This window comes from Schistocerca nitens, chromosome 7, assembly GCF_023898315.1.
Source record: "Schistocerca nitens isolate TAMUIC-IGC-003100 chromosome 7, iqSchNite1.1, whole genome shotgun sequence".
Lineage (NCBI taxonomy): Eukaryota > Metazoa > Arthropoda > Insecta > Orthoptera > Acrididae > Schistocerca > Schistocerca nitens.
The window spans coordinates 153,268,610-153,288,845 of NC_064620.1; the positions used below are offsets into that span (position 1 = coordinate 153,268,610).

At 44.5% G+C, this 20,236-nt stretch overlaps 1 protein-coding gene and 1 pseudogene across 1 annotated transcript in view; both read left to right on the forward strand.

Annotated features, from left to right (window-relative positions):
- The window catches only part of LOC126195315 (sodium-dependent noradrenaline transporter-like), a 453,210-nt gene that overhangs the window by 19,134 nt on the left and 413,840 nt on the right, over nucleotides 1-20,236 (forward strand). The gene's annotated exons all lie outside the window — the stretch shown is intronic.
- On the forward strand, nucleotides 19,605-19,726 carry LOC126195856 (5S ribosomal RNA; annotated as a pseudogene).

A 20,236-nucleotide genomic window follows, 5' to 3' on the forward strand; every position in this document is an offset into this window, starting at 1 on the left:
TGTAGTCACCTGACCAGAAGTCTTGTTCCTCCTTCCACCGAACTTCACTAATTCCCACTATATCTAACTTTAACCTATCCATTTCCCTTTTCAAATTTTCTAACCTACCTGCCCGATTAAGGGACCTGACATTCCACGCTCCGATCCGTAGAACGCCAGTTTTCTTTCTCCTGATAACGACATCCTCTTGAGTAGTCCCCGCCCGGAGATCCGAATGGGGGACTATTTTACCTCCGGAATATTTTACCCAAGAGGACGCCATCATCATTTAATCATACAGTAAAGCTGCATGCCCTCGGGAAAAATTACGGCCGTAGTTTCCCCTTGCTTTCAGCCGTTCGCAGTACCAGCACAGCAAGGCCGTTTTGGTTATTGTTACAAGGCCAGATCAGTCAATCATCCAGACTGTTGCCCTTGCAACTACTGAAAAGGCTGCTGCCCCTCTTCAGGAACCACACGTTTGTCTGGCCTCTCAACAGATACCCCTCCGTTGTGGTTGTACCTACGGTACGGCTATCTGTATCGCTGAGGCACGCAAGCCTCCCCACCAACGGCAAGGTCCATGGTTCATGCTCATTATATCGGTCCTCCACGGTCCTGATAATTTGACCAATATATGCCATGCCGCAGCTACAAGAGATGCGATATACAACCGCCTTACACAGACCAAGATCATCCTTAACAGAACTCAAAAGCACTCTAATTTTAGATGGAGGTCGGAAAACACATTTCACATCGTATTTCCGAAAAATACAACCGATCTTGTTGGAAGTGTTTCCTACGTAAGGCAAAAAGGCAGTAGACTCAGGTGTCGACTCAGAATTATCATCAATCACCCGATATACAGTTGGTCGATAGCGCAACGCACGTTCAATCTATCACTATAAACATTTTGACGAAACGTAACTTCAACGTGGGACACCTCAACTGAAATTATCTCAGCGTCGGAAACGACATGTGCCCTGTGTACCAAGGTACGAAGTACCCCTTCACGCTGAGCCGGCTGGTGACAACTATTAGCTTGTAAGTACAAGTCGGTGTACGTTTCTTGTAGACTGCAGGTCCCAATGATCCATCATCCTTCGTCCTAACCAACACGTCAAGAAATGGAAGGCAACCATCCTCTTCCACCTCCATCGTCAAACGAATGTTCGGGTGGATCGAGTTCAGATGTTCTAGAAAGGCATTCAAATTCTCCCTACCATGAGGCAAAACAACAAAGGTATCGTCAACATATGTAAAGAAACAGGCGGGTTTCAGAGGCGCCGACTCCAATTCCCGGAAGTTATTTGAAAGTTGTATACTCCAGGAGAAACTCAGGTAAACCCACTTACTTTCCTGTATGTATGCTCGTGCCGCCGGTAACGCCATCTCTCGTCCGCTACACTGCAATACCTCTTCCGCTCTCTTGCATCTCCTCTTCTGCGCATACGAGTGTCCTTCTCTGCGTGCATGAAGTGTACTCGTATATGAAGAGGTCAGAGAAGAGGAATTTATGGTTCAAATGGTTCAAATGGCTCTGAGCACTATGGAACTTAACATCCGAGGTCATCAGTCCCCTAGAACTTAGAACTACTTAAACCTAACTAACCTAAGGACATCACACACACCCATGCCCGAGGCAGGATTCGAACCTGCGATCGTAGCGGTCGCGCGGTTCCGGACTGCAGCGCCTAGAACCGCTCGGCCACTTCGGCCGGCGAGGAATTTATGGCGGGTCGCATCAAACCAGTTAGAAGAGTCACGAGAAAAATAAGACAGACAGAGAGAAAAACCTTTCTATTTTGTATAGAGGTGCATTTATATTTCTGAGCCAAAAAATTATGACCACTGCCCTCCCCGATGTTGGATGCCTCGTGGTGGTGCTGCGGGACGTGACGCGGTAATAAGAGAATGCAAGCCGAAGAGAGACGAAGGTACGGGCCGAAAATGTGGAAATCCACTGATCCAAGCGGTTTTGACAAAGAGCACATTAATGTGGTGCAGCGGCTGGAAATGAGAATCTCTGAAACGGCGAAGCTGGTCTCCTGTTGGCGTACTATTCTGAGCGCCTATGGAATGTGGTTGAAGGATGGTGAAATAACGAGTAGGCCGTACGGTACTGGACGACCACGTCTCACCACAAAACGCAGAGGTCGGACGATCCCCCACTGTACAATCCAGGATAGGCAGCGATCTGTGGTAGAGTTACGAAAGAGTACAAAACTTGTGCAGGCATAAGTTTATCGAAGCACATTATTGAACATGGAATCCACCCCGATAGCTGAGTGGTCAGCGTGACGTATTGCCGTCCTATGGATCCGGGTTCGATTCCCGGCTGGGTCGGTGATTTTCTCAGCTCAGGGACTGGGTGTTGTGTTGTTTTCATCATCATTTCATCCCCATCCGGCGCGCAGGTCGCCCAATGTGGCGTCGAATGTAATAAGACCTGCACCAAGGTGGCCGGACCTGCCCTGTACGGGGCCTCCCGGCCAATGACGCCAAACGGTCATTTCCACTTCCATTGAACATGGAGCTCCACATCACGTGACCGCCTAGGTCATCCTGTGTTGACCTAACGACATCGACAGCTATGATTGCAGTGGGCACAGCATCGCTGAGTTTTCACCGTGGATCGATCTCGACATGCAGACAGGTCATGGGCCACAACAGAGCAAACCCACAGCGGAGTCAGTCGAAGTTTTGAAGAGTATTGGTGGGTAGGTCATCACAAAGCAGACCCACTGTAGTCCTGGTAGAGATTACGGTATTGGTGTAACCTGTCGAATGGATCGTATTTGCGGTAGCGTTCTCGATTCCCACGCCCGGGTTCCCGGGTTCGATTCCCGGCGGGGTCAGGGTTTTTCTCTGCCTCGTGATGGCTGGGTGTTGTGTGATGTCCTTAGGTTAGTTAGGTTTAAGTAGTTCTAAGTTCTAGGGGACTGATGACCATAGATGTTAAGTCCCATAGTGCTCAGAGCCATTTGAACCATTTTTGGATCGTATTTCTTGTTACACCAGGTTTTGGTTGGGTCCTTGCACGCCGTCGTCCAGGGGAATGGCTGCGCAAAACATGCACCGCGCCACATATGCGGACCAGTGTGGGCAGAATTGTGCTGTGGGGTACTTTGTGTTGCGCTTCCGTGGGATCTTTTATGGTAATCGAAAGCATCATGGTAGCAGTAAACTACGTAAACATTAATGCAGACCACCTGCATCTCTTCATACCTGGAATCTCACCCTAAGGCGATGACATCTTCCAGCAGAATCCTGCTACAGTGCTTTGAGGGGCATTATAGTGAACTCACACCGATGTCGTGACCAACAAATGTGCCTGACTTGTACCAGCTGGAACACATACTGGGAGCCAGCTGCGTGACCAGAAACCACCATCCCTTAATTTGCGGGATTTGCTTGGCCTGCGCGTAGACAAATGATGCCGAATACTTCTGGAATCCTGTTAAGGACATGTCCAATCCATGCCTTACAGGACATCTGCTGTGCAGCGTTTGAAAAGCGGAACAACACGCTAGCAAACAGGTGGTCAATAGTGCTTTGGTTAATCGGTGTACACGTTACTTACCATTCTCATTTGGGTGCCGGCCACCAAATACCCTCCCGGTGAGGGGCGGCGGCGCTCTCTTTTACGAGATGCTCAGAATTCTGTGGTCAGCCAGAAAGCGATGGAGAACATACTGACCGTATTTTCCAGTCTGCAAGTCGACATTCTTGTATTGCCCACTGAAAGAAATATTTCTATTCTCTGTTTACTCAGCGGGATCGGGAATTATGATTATAAATGAAAATTTTGAGTTCCAGTTCAAAGATATATATTTGACAAACTTTCACAGGCACAGCTTAGTAATATTATTTCTAATGATAATACTAATAATAAATATAATATCTCTATTATAAAAAGCACTAAGAGCAGTTCAGAGGCGACCTCTGCGGTAAGTTCCCATTAAATGATCTTTCGCCCTCAGTTGTGACAATCAAAGTTAGTTGCCCGTCACAAAAGTGGAAAATAAAGCCACCACTTGCCAGGCGGTTTTGTTAACATTATGGGCGACACACTAACAGTTACTTCCGTGAAATCTAAGTGATCTAGGACGGTGCGTAGTCCTCGCGAGTTCACTTCCTATCGGTGAGAAAAACATACGTTTAATTGCAGCCTAGCTGTGACGTCACCCGAGGCAGCGCGTGAGCCAGTGATTTGCTGACGCGGACCGTATGGTACCTGGGTGCGAAGTGGAGTTAAACTGTTGGCATCTCAGGCTGTATTTATATACGGGCTCAGCGGACGGCCAAGAGAGCACCTGCCGTCATCCGCTCTATGCCCCGGTAGCAGCCTGTAAATGGCCGCTTTCGCACACATAATATTGCATAGAACCGTTGTGTATTAATTTAGAATCTTCGTAATTTTTGTATGAATAAAATTAAGGTCACTATAGTCACACAAAAAGTTTTAGCTCACCTTCATTTGAACTTTGCCGTCTAGAATTTTTAGAACGGAACTGACAGTAAAATATGACCCCTGAATTACAGCTTTAAGAAACCTGGTATTGATTGTTACTTACATCAAAGTCTTAAATCTTGTTATACTTCTATTATTTAATAGGTTTCATCAAGTGCTGTAATCAAAACTTTCTATCATTAATATAAATGATACTTAATATATAACAAATAAGGACCTCTTTAGAATAAGATTTTCACTCTGCAGCGGAGTGTGCGCTGATATGAAACTTCCTGGCAGATTGAAACTGTGCACCGGACCGAGACTCGAACTCGGGGGACCTCCGCCTTTCGCGGGCAAGTGCTCGACCGAGCCCCCAGTTCGAGTCTCGGTCCGACACACAGTTTTAATCTGCCAGGAAGTTTCTTGGACCTCTTCGTTCCAGATTTAGTTTCCAGTAAATTACTCGAAAACTATTAGAGGTAGTTTAACGGGGTCACACAGTGTTTTTATATCGAACTGAGGCTTCATATTATTATTTTTTTTTTTTGCTTTCTAGCTTTATTATTTAGTACCACTTGTCTTTCGTAAAAACATGGATTCAGACTAAAATTTTGTTTCGATTAAGGTGAAACTTGTAACAATTGATTTCGGCATACATTTGCACATTCTGAACAATTTTTTGTTTTCTTGCTTTATTATTTAGCGTCACTTGTTTTTTATTTAAAACCATGTATTTAGGGAGAGATATTCATCTGATCACGCTGAGATTTGACAGTTTAAACGTTAATTTACTGAAGCATATGTTGACAAAGTTTGGAAAAGCTACTCTAATTTTTAATTTCATTCATAAATTATGGCGCAATTCTTGTGAGCTACCCACAGACGCGTTATGGTGACGTGGCGCTAGCAGCAGTGAGCGGGGGTGAGTCACGGCACACTAGGTCGCCTCTGTATCTCTCAAATGATACAGCGCTTGTTTCGCCACACCGGTGTGTCTCGTTACGGCAGCTTTGCCCGCTCCTAGTACATACAGGTTGTGCCCGTAACTGCAGAGCTCGTAGCCCGCTGCGGCGTCAAGGCAGGGCGGAATCACCGGCCGGACGCATTTGTCCAGTGAATGGAGGCGGCGCGGGCGATAATGAAGGCCGGCTCGCTTTCACCCCGTCAGCCCCCGGAAGGCGGCAGTAATAGGCCATTCCGGCGCCCCGGAACGACCCCATACGTGCGCCCATCACCCATCGGCTTGCAAACGGCCCACAATTTGGACGCCCCTGGACTCCGTCCGCTCTTTTCTGGTGTCCGGTGTCGCCGGCAGCGAAGACGCTTCCGCAGCCGTCTCGGTACTTCCTAAGGTGATTATCACCGGCTAACTGATCACTCTCTTCTGTTGCGAAACCTCCCTCGTCTCATGACAATTTCTGGCTAGAAGCGATACGTACAACACGCTCGCCATCCTATCCTTATTCTCCGTTCTCATAAGCTGTCTCGCGATCGACTAGCCTCCTAATTCAACGCAAAATTATCCATTCTCCACGAGTGTGTCCGATAAGAGCGTAATAACAGCACGGAATATTGCGTGTTGTTTAGAAAATGAAGGGGGGAAACAAAAGCTTTGCTTGACAAAACAATGTAATCTACATCTACAGCTACATATACTGTATATTCCTCAAGCCACCGTACGGTGCGTGGCGTTGGGTCCCTACTACCACTACTTGTCATTTCCTTTCCTGTTACACTCGCAAACAGAGCAAGGAAAAATCTGCCTATACGCCTCCGTATGAGCGCTCCTTTCTCGCATTGTATCTTCGTGGTCCTTAGGTGCAGTGAGTGTTGGCAGCAGTAGAATCGTTCGGCAGTCAATTTCAAATGCCAGTTCTCTCAATTTTCTCAATAGTGTTTCTCGAAAACAACGTCGCCTTTCCACCAGGGATCCCCCTTTGAGTTCTCGAAGCATATCCGTAACACTTACGTGTTGTTCGAACCTAGCAGTAACAATTGCAGCAGCCCGCCTCGGAATTTCTTTGATGTCTTCCTTCAATCCGACCTGGTACGAATCCCAAACCCTCCAGCAGCACTCAAGAACGGTCGCATCAGCGTCCTATATGGAGTCTCCTTTACAGGTGAACTACTCTTTCCTAAAATTCTCCCAATAAACTGAAGTCGATCATTTGCCTTCCCTACTACAGTACTCACATGCTCCTTCCGCCTCGTATCGCTTTGCAACGTAAGTGACTTGACATTGTCAAGCAGGGCACTTTTAACACTGTACCCGAATGTTACAGGTTTGATCTTCCTGCTAACCCGCATTAACTTACATTTTTCCACATTGAGGTCTAGATGCCATTCATGACACCAACTGGAAATTTTGTCTGAGTCGTCTTGTATCTTCCTACAGTCACTCAACTTCGACACCTTACCGTACAACATAGTATCATCAGCAAACAATCGCAGATCGCGTCTCACCCTGTTCACCATATGATTTATGTGTATAGAGAACAGCAGCAGTCCTGTCACACTTCCCTGGGACACTCCTGACTAAACCCTTGTCTCTGACTAACAGTCGCCATTGAGGACAACATATTGGGTTCTGTTATTTAAGAAGTTTTCGAGCAACTCACATATCTGTGAACTTATTCCATACGCTCGAACCTTCGTTAAAGTGACAAATTAGCACATATTCATGATAAGAACATCAGATAAAACAATTTTTTCTTAAATAAAACGTTCAAATTTTTGTAAAATTATTTGAAAGTGAAAAACACAATATTGCCGGCCGCGGTGGTCTCGCGGTTCTATGCGCGCAGTCCGGAACCGCGCGACTGCTACGGTCGCAAGTTCGAATCCTGCCTCGGGTATGGATGTGTGTGATGTCCTTAGGTTAGTTAGGTTTAAGTAGTTCTAAGTTCTAGGGGACTGATGACCACAGCTGTTAAGTCCCATAGTGCTCAGAGCCATTTGAACCAATTTGAAAAACACAATAGATCAAAGAGACATCTGACACGCCTTTGAATGAAGCTCAAAATCATATATAGCAAATGTCGTGCCTATTGAGAACTTAAAGTTCGCTGTTTAACCTAGAGTTTTAAAAAGTACTAGAGGACATTTGGTGTCCATGTTTCGCAGCATCATTCAAAATTACGTCAAATATATCTCTAATCTGTCTCGTTACTATAAGACTAATCATTTTCTTCAAAACTAGTTTTCATTTTCAAGTTCTATTCAGAAAGCATGAACTATATATTTGACACTTCATTTATGTAACTAGAAGTACCTGATGGTGAAATATTTCAATTTTCCCTCAAATCATTAACTAAGCTTTCATTAATTACCCTGATTTCTTTATTTTTGCAAACCTATAATTCAGAATGGATACTGCGATACCCCATCTGTCCACTTCTCACTCTTCGTTTGCCTTTGCGAATTCGAACAAATATCAATTCTGCAACTTTCCCTCAAATCACTAATTAAGTATTTATTAATTACCCAGATTTCACTCAAGCAATTTTTTTTCCAAAACTAGACCCTACTCTGATCAATTTGATATCCATTTGTCCATTTCCCAGTCTATGCTCTGTTCAAACATTTGTCCAAAAAATTTGCAAATTGAGGAATATCCGTGTGGTCTTGGTTATGGTGCTTCTGACTGAATGTTGTATCATTTTTCATACAAGATAGTTACACTTATTTGCATTATTTTTACCTGATAATCTTTCACCGAAAAAAATCACCTGTTAAATTTGTTACTCTTCTGAGAGTGTCATGCTGGCAAACAGAATTGGTTTAGGTAATGTCATCTTTTGGAAGATACCATTATTTGTGTTCCCTTCACAGAGTAATATTTCAGATCTTTCGCTGTCGCCACTAAGTTTTACTTCATTAACTGAAGATTTCCCTTTTGTGTGATGTTCATATATACGAACACAATCTGCTCCCAAGGCAGGTGATGTAAGCTGGGTTGCCTACCTTAAGACACATCAAATACTGGGTGATCAAAAAGTCAATATGATTTTGAAAACTGAATAAATCACGGAATAATGTAGATAGGGAGGTACGAATTGGCACACAGGCTTGGAATGACATGGGGGTTTACTAGAACCAAAAAAAAAAAAAAAAAAAAAAAAAAAAAAATACAGAAATTCAAAAAATGTCCGACAGATGGCGCTTCATCTGATTAGAATAGCAATAATTAGCATAACAAAGTAAGACAAAGCAAAGATTATGTTCTTTACAGGAAATGCTCAATATTTCCACCATCGTTCCTCAACAATAGCTGTAGACGAGGAATAATGTTGTGAACAGCACTGTAAAGCATGTCTGGAGTTATCGTGAGACATTGGCGTCGGATGTTGTCTTTCAGCATCCCTAGAGATGTCGGTCGATCACGATACACATGCGACTGCAGGTAACCCCAAAGCCAACAATCGCACGGACTGAAGCCTGGGGACCAGGGAGGCCAAGCATGACGAAAGTGGCGGCTGAGCACACGATCATCACCAAACGACGCACGCAAGAGATCTTTCACGCGTCTAGCAATATAGGGTGGTTCTAATAAAACCCCATGTCATTCCAAGCATGTGTGTCAATTTTTACCTCTCTATCTACATTATTCCGTGGTTTATAAAGTTTTCAAATTTGTACTGACTTTTTGATCACCCGATACTTTTTGGCCCTTTTTTGTTTTGTCCATCCTGTATAGGCAGTTATTTTACTTAAATCTGGCACCGTTTTGTGTTGATAGGGTTGCAGCCCTTCTATACTTTGTGATTCATAAACACAGTACGTTGTTACAGTTGAAAGCGACTATTTTATTGTTATTGTGACTTTTAGTCAAGGTATGCAGTGACCCACGTAGTTTTTATTTCTGGTCAGATCACCTGTTCGTCCAGTATGCTCCCATACTGTCGCTATGGGTGATTTTCTCTTCATGGGTCAATTTCATTGCAATTTCCAGACGCACTTCTACTTCTGTTAGTGCCGGGAGAGAATGTCATGTTCTTATTAACGTTTTTTGCTAGTCCCTTTTCTGAATATAGCTGTGGCCAATTTCTAGTTGCTCTACGTCTCTCCTAACTTGCTTTATCCACTTGTCATAAATCATCTTTCCTCTTTAGTGCTGAGGATTTTTGACGTGATTCTCCTATTGTCCGTCCCGACTGAATGGCCGTAGAAGATTAGCCTCTTTTTTGTGTTCTTTTATAGGAAGCATCCTCTTTCTCAGAATTTTTCTGTTCTTCAGTTCTACGTTGTGTCCATAATGTCCCGCTATCATTTCAAAAAATGATAACCTGGAAATTATTAGAGACAGTGCATTGTCGTTTGTTATAAAAAGTATAGCGTCTGTCAAAGTTTTTTTCTGTTGTGCCAGAATTTCAGCGTGTGCCCCATTCGTAGCCATCAAGGCGATATTCGAGTTCTTCGCATGTACGGAACAGCATTCCGGCATCAACAGTTGTGATTCCTTAATTTATTTTTATCATTTTGTATAATCGCGAAACAGGGGAGGGAGTGTCACGGATATGATACGCGAGTTGGAGTGGCAGTCATTAAAACAAAGCCGCTTTCCGTTGGGCCAGGATCTTTCCACGAAGTTCAATCGCCAACTTTTGCTTAGGAATGTGTCCGACTGCTTAGCTGAGTAACCTGTTTGCCTACCGTGCAACTGCCCCGAGTTCGATTCCCAGCTGAGTGGAGATTTTCTCCGCCCGTGGACTGGGTGTTGTGCTGTCATCATCAACATCATCATCTCCGACGCGCAAGTCGTCCAATGTGACGTCATCTGAAATACGACCTGCAACACGGTGGTCGAACTTCCTCGAAAAGGGCCTCCCGGCCAACAATGACATACGATCTTTTTTTTTTTTCGCGAGAATGCGAAAATATTTTGTTAGCACCCACCTACATAGGGAGAAATGATCATTTTAATAAAATGAGAGAAATTGGAGTTCGCACGGAAAGATATAAGTGTTCGTTTAACCAGCACTCTGTTCGAAAATGGGAAGGTAGAGAAATAGCTAGAAGGTTGCTCTGTGAATCCTCTGCCAGGCTGTTAATTGTGATCTGCGGAGTAGTCATGTAGTGTAAACTTACTATAAAATTTTTCCCGTTTGTCAGAGAACTGAATATATTGATTTCGAAAAGCTTTCTCCTCCACGTAAAGTCTATTTTACGTGTCGTATTCAATGACTGACTGTTGGTTGGGCCGGTGCTCCGCATGTGAACAGCGTCGTGAAATAAAACTTTAAACCACACGTAATGGAAAATCTTAAATAAAGAAAATTCATCTAATTAAATGCAAAACAAAACAAATTGTGTTTTCAGTGAAAACCATATAACTAAAATTCAGTACCGAAGCAAATAATGAACGATGCGTGGTACGGAGTGCAATGTTAGACTAAGAATATCCACAAAAATACTCGGAAGAAAATAGCTGTTTGAAATTCCCAATACCCTTCACTGAAAATTAATGTACTTGCTAGCACGACTCCTGACAATATTGACTACATACTATTTGAACAAGAATGTAAGGTGAGATCTCTCCTGAAATAAAAGTGATTTACTTCTTGCTCAGCATGCTGTTTAAATGTCTCGAGTATTGATGTTCTCGGAAGCAAATACCAATCAGCAGATGCAGCAGCTACAGGAAAATAGTCTACTCTAAAAACTTTTTATCAAAAACAGTCTTTTGCTTCATGTGGCTTAAGGTGAAAAGCACACACGATAAAATTTTAAAGCTGTGCTATAAATCACGGAGATGGGTTTTACTTTAAAGAAAATCGCTTTTGAGAAATCTAACTCTGATTACTAAGGAAAAAACAGCACAACGTAAGAAGACTTACAATTACAAAATTCTCTCATTAAAAACATACCTTAAAATTGCTCCAAAATCTTCTCTATTGACATAAATAACGACAAAGTATTAAATGAATTTTCATCTACATAATAAAGTATTCCAAATAGTTTCTACCAGTTTCACAATAACAGATCTCATTCTCTAAGAAAACATAACTGCGCGTTACTATGCCTCAAATAAGAATGTCCCATTGCTGCACGATTGACTAACAAGGCAACCACAGATAAAACTAAACAGAGTCAAGGACCTTATTCACTACTCCTACAGTGCTCTCAATCATCTTTGCACCAGTACAGTAAAGGTGAATTATTTACAATAGAAGAAAACATTCGAGAAAATTATAAGTGCAGCAAACCTTAACGTTGTTGTTGTTGTGGTCTTCAGTCCAGAGACTGGTTTGATGCAGCTCTCCATGCTACTCTATCCTGTGCAAGCTTCTTCATCTCCCAGTACCCACTGCAACCTACATCCTTCTGAATCTGCTTAGTGTATTCATCTCTTTGTCTCCCTCTACGATTTTTACCCTCCACGCTGCCCTCCAATACTAAATTGGTTATCCCTTGATGCCTCACAACATGTCCTACCAACCGATCCCTTCTTCTAGTCAAGTTGTGCCACAAACTTCTCTTCTCCCCAATCCTATTCAACACCTGCTCATTAGTTATGTGATCTACCCATATAATCTTCAGCATTCTTCTGTAACACCACATTTCGAAAGCTTCTATTCTCTTCTTGTCCAAACTATTTATCGTCCATGTTCCACTTCCACACATCGCTACACTATATACAAATACTTTCAGAAACAACTTCCTGACACTTCAATCTGTACTCGAAGTTAACAAATTTCCTTGCCAGTGCTACTCTACATTTTATATCCTCTCTACTTCGACCATCATCAGTTATTTTGCTCCCCAAATAGCAAAACTCCTTTACTACGTTAATTGTCTCATTTCCTAACCTAATTCCCTCAGCATAACCCGACTAAATTCGACTAAACTCCATTATCCTGGTTTTGCTTTTGTTGATATTCATCTTATATCCTCCTTTCAAGACACTGTCCATTCCGTACAACTACTCTTCCAAGTCCTTTGCTGTCTCTGACATAATTACAATGTCATCAGCGAACCTCAATGTTTTTATTTCTTCTCCATGGATTTTAATACCTACTCCGAATTTTTCTTTTGTTTCCTTCACTGCTTGCTCAATATACAGATTGAATAAAATCGGGGAGAGGCTACAACCCTGTCTCACTCCCTCCCAACTACTGCTTCCCTTTCACGTCCCGCGACTCTTATAACTGCCATCTGGTTTCTGTACAAATTGAAAATAGCCTTTCGCCCCCTGTATTTTACCCCTGCCACCTTCAGAATTTAAAAGAGTATTCCAGTCAACATTGTCAAAAGTTTTCTCTAAGTCTACAAATTCTAGAAACGTAGGTTTGCCTTTCCTTACTCTATTTTCTAAGATAAGTAGTAGGGTCAGTATTGCTTCACGTGTTCCAACTTTTCTACGGAATCCAAACTGATCTTCCTCGAGGTCGGCTTCTACCAGTTTTTCCATTCGTGTGTAAAGAATTCGCGTTAATGTTTTGCAGCCGCGGCTTATTAAACTGATAGTTCGGTAATTTTCACATCTGTCAACATCTGCTTTCTTTGGGATTGGAATTACTATATTCAGTTTGAAGTCTGAGAGTATTTCGCCTGTCTCATACATTTTGCTCACCAGACGGTAGAGATTTGTCAGGACTGGCTCTCCCAAACCTTTCAGTAGTTCTAATGGAATGTTGTCAACTCCTCGGGCCTTGTTTCGACTTATGTCTTTCAGTGTTCTGTTAAATTCATCACGCAGTATCGAATCTCCCATTTCATCTTCATCTACATCCTCTTCCATTTCCATAATATTGTCCTCAAGTACATCGCCCTTGTTTAGACCCTCTATATACTCCTTCCACCTTCCTGCTTTCCCTTCTTTGCTTAGAACTGGGTTTTCATCTGAGCTCTTGATATTCATACAAGTGGTTCTCCTTTCTCCAAAGGTCTCTTTAATTTTCCTGTAGGCAGTATTTATCTTACCCCTAGTGAGATAAGCATCTACATCCTTACATTTGTCCTCTAGCCATCCCTGCTTAGCCATTTTGCACTTCCTGTTGATCTCATTTTTGAGACGTTTGTCTTTTTCCCTGCTTAATGTATTGCATTTTTATATTTTCTCCTTTCATCAATTAAATTCAATAATTCTTCCGTTACCCAAGGATTTCTACTAGCCCTCGTCTCTTTACCTACTTGATCCTTGATTGTAAACTGTCGAAGCTGCATTGGTAAAGTACCGGAACTTCAAGCGCTGATAGAAAGCACCGAAGCTGAAATCGTTATAGGTACAGAAAGCTGGCTGAAGCCAGAGATAAATTCAGCCGAAATTTTTAAAAAGGCGCAGACGTTGTTTAGAAAGGATAGATTGCATGCAACCGGTGGTGGCGTGTTTGTCGCTGTTAGTAGTAGTTTATCCTGTAGTGTAGTAGAAGTGGATAGTTCCTGTGAAATATTATGGGTGGAGGTTACACTCAAAAACCGAGCTAGGTTAATAATTGGCTCCTTTTACCGACCTCCCGACTCAGCAGCATTAGTTGCAGACCAACTGAGAGAAAATTTGGAATACATTGCACATAAATTTTCTCAGCATGTTATAGTCTTAGGTGGAGATTTCAATTTACCAGATATAGACTGGGACACTCAGATGTTTAGGACGGGTGGTAGGGACAGAGCATCGAGTGACATTATACTGAGTGCACTATCCGAAAATTACCTCGAGCAATTAAACAGAGAACCGACTCGTGGAGATAACATCTTGGACCTACTGGTAACAAACAGACCTGAACTTTTCGACTCTAAGTGCAGAACAGGGAATCAGTGATCATAAGGCCGTTGCAGCATCCCTGAATATGGAAGTTAATAGGAATATAAAAAAAGGGAGGAAGGTTTATCTGTTTAGCAAGAGTAATAGAAGGCAGATTTCAGACTACCGAACAGATCAAAACGAAAATTTCTGTTCCGACACTGACAATGTTGAGTGTTTATGGTAAAAGTTTAAGGCAATTGTAAAATGCGTTTCAGACAGGTACGTGCCGAGTAAAACTGTGAGGGACGGGAAAAACCCACCGTGGTTCAACAACAAATTTAGGAAGCTACTGCGAAAGCAAAGAGAGCTTCACTCCAAGTTTAAACGCAGCCAAAACCTCTCAGACAAACAGAACCTAAACGATGTCATAAGTTAGCGTAAGGAGGGCTATGCGTTCAGTGAATTCGAAAGAAAAATTCTATGTACCGACTTAACAGAAAATCCTAGGAAGTTCTGGTCTTACGTTAAATCAGTAAGTGGCTCGAAACAGCATATCCAGACACTCCGGGATGATGATGGCATAGAAACAGAGGATGACACGCGTAAAGCTGAAATACTAAACACCTTTTTCCAAAGCTGTTTCACACAGGAAGACCGCACTGCAGTTCCTTCTCTAAATCCTCGCACAAACGAAAAAATGGCTGACATCGAAATAAGTGTCCAAGGAATAGAAAAGCAACTGGAATCACTCAACAGAGAAAAGACCACTGGACCTAACGGGATACCAATTCGTTTCTACACAGAGTACGCGAAAGAACTTGCCCCCCTTCTGACAGCCGTGTACCGCAAGTCTCTAGAGGAACGGAAGGTTCCAAATGATTGGAAAAGAGCACAGGTAGTCCCAGTCTTCAAGAAGGATCGTCGAGCAGATGCGCAAAACTATCGACCTATATCCCTGACGTCGATCTGTTGTAGAATTTTAGAACATGTTTTTTGCTCAAGTATCATGTCGTTTTTGGAAACCCAGAATCTACCCTGTAGGAATCAACATGGATTCCGGAAACAGCGATCGTGTGAGACCCAACTCGCTTTATTTGTTCATGAGACCCAGAAAATATTAGATACAGGCTCCCAGGTAGATGCTATTTTCCTTGACTTCCGGAAGGCGTTCTATACAGTTCCGCACTGTCGCCTGATAAACAAAGTAAGAGCCTACGGAATATCAGACCAGCTGTGTGGCTGGATTGAAGAGTTTTTATCAAACAGAACACAGCATGTTGTTATCAATGGAGAGACGTCTACAGACGTTAAAGTAACCTCTGGCGTGCCACAGGGGAGTGTTATGGGACCATTGCTTTTCACAATATATATAAATGACCTAGTAGATAGTGTCGGAAGTTCCATGCGGCTTTTCGCGGATGATGCTGTAGTATACCGAGAAGTTGCAGCATTAGAAAATTGTAGCGAAATGCAGGAAGATCTGCAGCGGATAGGCACTTGGTGCAGGGAGTGGCAACTGACCGTTAACATAGACAAATGTAATGTATTGCGAATACATAGAAATAAGGATCCTTTATTGTATGATTACATGATAGCGGAACAAACACTGGTAGCAGTTACTTCCGTAAAATATCTGGGAGTATGCGTGCGGAACGATTTGAAATGGAATGATTATATAAAATTAGTTGTTGGCGGGTACCAGGTTGAGATTCATTGGGAGAATTATTAGAAAATGTAGTCCATCAACAAAGGAGGTGGGTTACAAAACACTCGTTCGACCTGTACTTGAGCATTGCTCATCAGTATGGGATCCGTACCAGGTCGGGTTGACAGAGGAGATAGAGAAGATCCAAAGAGGAGCGGCGCGTTTCGTCACAGGGTTATTTGGTAACCGTGATAGCGTTACGGAGATGTTTAGCAAACTCAAGTGGCAGACTCTGCAAGGGAGGCGCTCTGCATCGCGGTGTAGCTTGCTAGCCAGGTTTCGAGAGGGTGCGTTTCTGGATGAGGTATCGAATATATTGCTTCCCCCTACTTATACCTTCCGAGGAGATCACGAATGTAAAATTAGAGAGATTCGAGCGCGCACGGAGGCTTTCAGACAGTCGTTCTTCCCGCGAACCATACGCGACTGGAACAGAAAAGGGAGGTAATGACAGTGGCACGTAAAGTGCCCTCCGCCACACACCGTTGGGTGGCTTGCGGAGTATAAATGTAGATGTAGATGTAGATCCTCTGCTGCTTTCACTACTGCATCCCTCAAAACTACCCATTCTTCTTCTGTTGTATTTACCGAGCGAGGCGGCGCAGTGGTTAGCACACTGGACTCGCATTCGGAAGGACGACGGTTCAATCCCGTCTCCGGCCATCCTGATTTAGGTTTTCCGTGATTTCCCTAAATCGCTACAGGCAAATGCCGAGATGGTTCCTTTGAAAGGGCACGGCCGATTTCCTTCCCCATCCTTCCCTCACCCGAGCTTGCGCTCCGTCTCTAATGACCTCGTTGTCGACGGGACGTTAAACACTCATCTCCTCCTCCTCCTCTGTTGTATTTCTTTTCCCCATTCCTGTCAATTGTTCCCTTATGCTCTCCCTGAAATTCTGTGCAACCTCTGGTTTAGTCAGTTTATCCAGGTCCCATCTCCTTGAATTCCCACCTTTTTGCAGTTTCTTCACTTTTAATCTACATTTCATAACCAATAGATTGTGGTCAGAGTCCACTTCTGCCCCTGGAAATGTCTTACAACTTAAAATCTTACCATTATACACTCCTGGAAATTGAAATAAGAACACCGTGAATTCATTGTCCCAGGAAGGGGAAACTTTATTGACACATTCCTGGGGTCAGATACATCACATGATCACACTGACAGAACCACAGGCACATAGACACAGGCAACAGAGCATGCACAATGTCGGCACTAGTACAGTGTATATCCACCTTTCGCAGCAATGCAGGCTGCTATTCTCCCATGGAGACGATCGTAGAGATGCTGGATGTAGTCCTGTGGAACGGCTTGCCATGCCATTTCCACCTGGCGCCTCAGTTGGACCAGCGTTCGTGCTGGACGTGCAGACCGCGTGAGACGACGCTTCATCCAGTCCCAAACATGCTCAATGGGGGACAGATCCGGAGATCTTGCTGGCCAGGGTAGTTGACTTACACCTTCTAGAGCACGTTGGGTGGCACGGGATACATGCGGACGTGCATTGTCCTGTTGGAACAGCAAGTTCCCTTGCCGGTCTAGGAATGGTAGAACGATGGGTTCGATGACGGTTTGGATGTACCGTGCACTATTCAGTGTCCCCTCGACGATCACCAGTGGTGTACGGCCAGTGTAGGAGATCGCTCCCCACACCATGATGCCGGGTGTTGGCCCTGTGTGCCTCGGTCGTATGCAGTCCTGATTGTGGCGCTCACCTGCACGGCGCCAAACACGCATACGACCATCATTGGCACCAAGGCAGAAGCGACTCTCATCGCTGAAGACGACACGTCTCCATTCGTCCCTCCATTCACGCCTGCCGCGACACCACTGGAGGCGGGCTGCACAATGTTGGGGCGTGCGGAAGACGGCCTAACGGTGTGCGGGACCGTAGCCCAGCTTCATGGAGACGGTTGCGAATGGTCCTCGCCGATACCCCAGGAGCAACAGTGTCCCTAATTTGCTGGGAAGTGGCGGTGCGGTCCCCTACGGCACTGCGTAGGATCCTACGGTCTTGGCGTGCATCCGTGCGTCGCTGCGGTCCGGTCCCAGGTCGACGGGCACGTGCACCTTCCGCCGACCACTGGAGACAACATCGATGTACTGTGGAGACCTCACGCCCCACGTGTTGAGCAATTCGGCGGTATGTCCACCCGGCCTCCCGCATACCCACTATACGCCCTCGCTCAAAGTCCGTCAACTGCACATACGGTTCACGTCCACGCTGTCGCGGCATGCTACCAGTGTTAAAGACTGCGATGGAGCTCCGTATGCCACGGCAAACTGGCTGACACTGACGGCGGCGGTGCACAAATGCTGCGCAGCTAGCGCCATTCGACGGCCAACACCGCGGTTCCTGGTGTGTCCGCTGTGCCGTGCGTGTGATCATTGCTTGTACAGCCCTCTCGCAGTGTCCGGAGCAAGTATGGTGGGTCTGACACACCGGTGTCAATGTGTTCTTTTTTCCATTTCCAGGAGTGTATAATCTATCTGATACCTTCTAGTATCTCCAGGCTTTTTCCATGTATTCAACCTTCTTTCATGTTTCTTGAATCAAGTGTTAGCTGTGACTAAGTTATGCTCTGTGCAAAATTCTACCAGGTGGCTTCCTCTTTCATTTCTTCCCCCCAATCCGTATTGACCTACTACGTTTCCTTCTCTCCCCTTTAACGTAACCCTTCAAAAATTAACCTAATGGCGTGACGTCAGTGGTAAGGAGAGGGGGGGGGGGGGGGGGGTGGACTGTGACCACGCGATGGCACCATCTCCAAACACCACGTTTCACGAAATGTGTCATTCAGCCCATCCAACATGTTCAAAGTTCAGCGTGGATGTGCACCGTCATGCTGGAAGACGATAGACGGATGTACCTACTCGATAGGAGGTAGCGGGAACTGTTCGAGCATCATGTCCAGGTAAACATTTCCCGTTATCGTTCTCTCTTCGGGCTATCACGGATGTGTTGAAGTATATTGTGTGGGTTTTCGGAGCGCTAAATCTTAATGTAGTGACGATTCACAAGTCAAGAAACGTGGGAAGCTACTTTGCCTGAGAACAGGTGCTTTTTAGTGTCTGTCAGCACCTATGGAGGCCAGCATGGGGCATGAAAATGCTTATCGCAGGGGACGATAGTTTGGCTGCAGTACTCGGACCATTTGCACTTAGTGCACAGGGAGTTATAACCGCTTATGTGTCACTTTATGGACTGTTGATCTTGCTTCCTGCAATTCTCTTGATCCACGACGAGTTGACTTCTGGGTGCTGCGTTGAAATGCGGTTTGTACCCAGTGAACACGTGATTGAGACACAGAGGGTGAGGGCCCGTCCACGTCACGGAAGGTCTGTAAAATAGCCTCTTCTTTAAGTTTTTTAACCATCTCGTTGTCCTTATTTTTGCCAGTTGTGCCTTTCCACAGTGGCGTCTATAATACCTCAGTACCGCTGTCACTGATTTGTATTCTGCACACGAGATGATATATTGCGCCTTCTCCTAGTCTGTCACCATTTTGATGCACTCCAAGACAGAGCTGTGCCAAATCACAAACGTAAACATTTGTCAGAACAGCTAAACGTTTTACAACAAACCATTGTCTTTATCTCTAATAGTTTCCTAGTTATGATTTTTTGAAATGATAGCGACACTTTGTCCCTTTCTTATCATGTCTAGGCATTCCGGAACCTACAGTTCCGAAGGTCTCACCATGCGGTGTTGTAGAGTCGGAGTTTTATCTTGAGGGAAAGAGATTTAGAATTTCGTATGTTCTTACAGAGATGATAGGGCAACAGCCTTGCCACAGTGGATACACCGGTTCCCGTCAGATCACCGAAGTTAAGCGCTGTTGGGCGTGACCGGCACTTGGATGGGTGACCATCCGGGCGGGCCGCCATGCACTGTTGCCACTTTTCGGGGTGCACTCAGCCTCGTGATGTCAATTGAGGAGCTATTCGACCGTATAATAGCGGCTCCGGTCAAAGAAAACAATCATAACGACCGGGAGAGCGGTGTGCTGACCACACGCACCTCCTCTCCGCATCCTCAGCTCAGGATGACACTGCGGTCGGATGGTCCCGATGGGCCACTTGTGGCCTGAAGGCGGAGTGCTTACAGAGATCATAGACTCTCTCCAGTTTGGTGCATATATTGTTCAGGGTCAAGTCACCATTGATTTTCGGGCTTATCCACTCTTCTAGATATCTGAAAGAGTTTTATGTGTTACTCTATCACCCAATGGAATCATGTCGCCTGCACCTCTGATATTTGTGATATAGTCTTGTTGATGGTGAGCTTAAATCCAACCTTAGGTTTTATATGTGTGAAGTAGGAGACTTGCTAAGTAATTTCTCCTACACTATGCTAAAAGCGTGTGGCCATGTGCGAAGACTAGACAGTTGACTACTAACTTGTTCTTT